This window comes from Gymnoscopelus microlampas, assembly GCF_963454915.1.
Source record: "Gymnoscopelus microlampas genome assembly, chromosome: 11".
Lineage (NCBI taxonomy): Eukaryota > Metazoa > Chordata > Actinopteri > Myctophiformes > Myctophidae > Gymnoscopelus > Gymnoscopelus microlampas.
In genome coordinates this window covers 51,630,847-51,634,699 of record NC_139948.1, presented here as the reverse complement: position 1 = coordinate 51,634,699, position 3,853 = coordinate 51,630,847, and the positions used below count along the sequence as shown (strand labels likewise).

The 3,853-nt window shown below is 36.0% G+C and overlaps 1 long non-coding RNA gene across 1 annotated transcript; it reads right to left on the bottom strand.

Annotated features, from left to right (window-relative positions):
- Positions 1–804: 804 nt before the first annotated feature.
- Positions 805–2,777, bottom strand: LOC311055899. Its single transcript, XR_014601827.1, has 2 exons — positions 2,137–2,777; positions 805–2,021 (listed from the first exon to the last, which is right to left on the bottom strand). It is a non-coding gene; the product is annotated as an uncharacterized lncRNA (long non-coding RNA).
- Positions 2,778–3,853: the final 1,076 nt, after the last annotated feature.

Below are 3,853 nucleotides of genomic sequence, written 5' to 3'. Positions count from 1 at the left end.
ACACTTGGAACACACACTAGGGCTTTCACCAACTATAGTGACTAGTCGACTTTGTTGGTACTCGTCGAATAGTTGTAATGGGCCATTACTATTATTATTATCCTCCAGACTTTATTTTTATCAAAAGGGGGTCAAAAGTATGCCCAATAATAGCCTATTATTGGGCAATGGGGATCCTTGGAGACACTGCTGTGGTGCTGTGCTGCTGTGCCAGAAGCGCTTCCCTTAAAGACGGCATAAAAATAAAGGGAAGATAATAAAAATAGTAATATAGTTGTAGGATGGCATTAAAACAATGGTTACAAAAAAATAAAATAAAAATAAAATTGTACTTTTGTAAATTTGTAAATTTCGACTAGTCGACTACCACTGGGTCAAATTAGTCGACCAGTAAAAATCACTAGTTGTGAAAGCCCTACCACACACATGTGTTCCACTGAGTTCACTTTCCACACGTTAACCTTAAAGTAGGGATGCACCGTACTGAGATAGAAGCAGATATCTGATAACCGGTTAACGATCAAATCAATTGATAATGATATTAAGCACGTGATCAAATCAATTGATAATGATATTAACGACATGATCAAATCAATTGATAACGATATTAACCACATGATCAAATCAATTGATAATGATATTGCAAAACAACTTTCCTTGTGGGGTTTACCTTACACCAGTTATACAGTAACCGTGATTCTGGGAGCAGATAAAAGTCTTCTAAAAAAAAAACCCTGTGCGTTCTTATGACCTGATTTCTTAGGCCTACCGTACCGATGCACATATAAGTTCAAACAACTTAAATGTAGTAAAGATGTAACATTTATTCTTTTACAACTTGTTTGTCGACCCTTTTGAAAGCTTCCCCAGAAAACACTTTGATTCAATCTGCAGCCTTTAATCATCACAAAGGTCTTTTACAGCTTCACACGTCAAATATAAACATTATAAAATAAAATATCGGTTAAAATATCATGATTACTTTGCCGATAAAGATTTGACCAACATTACATTTCCAAGTAAATAACGGCTGATACTGATATATGATGAATGATTCATCCAGCATCCCTACTTTAAAGTTTATACAATTTACCAATTAAGACCGGGAACGCATTTGTGTCATTTTCAGATTTCTTTGGCAATTCAAAAAATAGCAGATATACAAGCTCATAGCTTGGAGATCAGCTATTTTTTTTAAATTAACGTGACAATGTGTGCAAATCTGAATATGTGTTTTTTTAAAGCGATTCTTTTTACTCAAATCTTTGCTTCTGGGGGATTCTACAAATGTCTTCTAAATCCTGACAGTTTATTTTTTTTAAACGTATGTTGCTATAATATCAGTGGTTCCCAAACTTTTTCATGTCAAGGAATGACCACCCAAAATGTATTTGGCCGTGGACCCCCCATCTCGAAACATTTTGTTCCAGGGACCCCCAGAAGTTGTAACAGAGGAAAAAACAGAGCACAAAATGTTCCCGATTTTCAAAAATAGCAGATCTACAAGCTCATAGCGCGGCACTCGGTGCCGCGCCATGAGCTTGTATATCTGCTATTTTTGAATAGCCCAAAGAAATCTTAAAGTGACACAGATGCGTTCCCGGTCTTAAAGGGTTAAATGAACGGTTTCTAGTTCTGTTCGTGTGACGAAAAAAGAAAAAAAAAATCTATTAATACATGTAAAATGTCCAAGTATCCTTTCAGTATGGCATTTCATTCATACTCAGTACCATGGAGAAGAGAAACATAAGAAGAAAAGTAGATAAATACAATAACATATTATGCAAAATGTTACTAAATGGAGCACAGACAAGCCTTTGGCATATCAGTCCAAAACATAACGTGTATAGAGCCCGACCGATATGTTGGCCATTATCTTCTCTTTTCTTTTGTAACAACATCGGTATCAGGTAACAGCAATTATGTAGCCGATGTGATCAGATCTTTAAACACTCTCGGCCTGGCGTCCATATTTTAGGCGTGCCACTTTATTTTTGAACATTTTCAAAAAATACCGTTAACTTATAGATCGGCTATTTTTGAATATGTCTGAATAGAAAAAGTGATAAAATAAAGTTCACTTTGGGTTTATTTTTGAATCTACACATTTTTAACATTTTCAAAATTGTCGTTAACTTATAGGTCGGCTATTTTTGAAAATGTCTGAATAGAAAAAGTGATTCAATAAAATAAAGTTGTTGTGTTTATTTTTTAATCTATCAAAAAGTTAATATTTTTTTTGCTCATAATTTAAATCTTCTCAAACAAAGTGCAATCAGATCAAAATCTAAGTATTTCTAATTTTTGAACTTTTTGACAAACCCACAGTAATTACTAGTGGTCTGGGACTCTCCAAAATCTGACCAAAAGAAAAAAGTGGGATCGGCCGGGCTCTAATAAACTCCTTTCATCTCAGCCAGTTGATAGAGAAGCCTCATATAATACAACTGTACTGCAGTGACACTTGAAGCATGATAACACAGAATCTGGTCTCTTCCTGTGGGCCTGGTGAACGTTAAGAGAGGCACAGACATGAAACCACATCCCTCTTCTGTCTCCAGAATGAAAAAAAACAAAAACATGACCAAGCAATAATCCTAAAATCCAACCAGATCCCTGGATACACAGCCGGCCAGGAATGATGTGGGTCAGGAACTGAAACCTACTGTATCAATTCCTTCGAAAAAAAACTAGTTAGGATTTAGAAGAGATTTGTAGAATCCTCCTAGAAGCAAAGATTTGAGTTACAAATGTTTGCTTTAAAAAAAAACAAAAAGAAAAAACAATTATATATATATATATATATATATATATATATATATATATATATATATATATATATATATATATATATATATATATATATATATATATATATTCTCAAAAGGTTTGCACACACTTTCACGATTTCCCCCCCGAAAAATAGCTTGTAGATCTGCTATTTTTGAATAGCCAAAGAAGTAAAAAAATGTGGTGCTTTTACCAAAACTACACAGCTGAGTTCACTGTCGTTCAGAGAGAGAGAGATTCACTCGTGCTTCACTTGCGCACGAGTGAAGCACCGACGTCAGTAAAATAACGTATTCGTGGGGGGATAGATAACGGATTTATGGAGCATTTAACGGAGCAGGTATAACATACATACATCTTATTCCACAGCGCTGCATCCGTTCTGTTATAAAAGCAACGCGCTGGTCCATTCAGCCTACCAGATGGAGCGTTTTGAATTTAAGAATCAGGGTCGGGTGTTGAAAATAGCTGTGGGCGAAGCGGGTCGGCGCAGTGGGGCTCAAATCATTCATAACCGCGGTGCGGGTCAGGAAAAAAAAAGGGTGTTTAAACACCAGGTCCAGGGACCACCAGAGGTCAACAATTGTCCCTTGTGGGTCTGTTAACTCTAGAGCAGTGGATCTCAGCCAGTGGTCCGGGGACCACCAGTGGTCCTTGAGGGGGGTTTCCAGGTGGTCCCCAGCTAAATGATGGAGAGTTGGTAACCAAATGGACCCTTATAGATCTTTAACTCTTGAGTGTAAAATAAAACCAAATGGACCCTTATAGATCTTTAACTCTTGAGTGTAAAATAAAACCAAATGGACCCTTATAGATCTTTAACTCTTGAGTGTAAAATAAAACCAAATGGACCCTTATAGATCTTTAACTTTTGAGAGCGTAAAATAAAACCAAATGGACCCTTATAGATCTTTAACTCTTGAGTGTAAAATAAAACCGAATGGACCCTTATAGATCTTTAACTCTTGAGTGTAAAATAAAACCAAATGGACCCTTATAGTTTTTTAACTTTTGAGAGTGTAAAATGAAACCAAATGGACCCGTACGGGTCCATTTGGTTTCA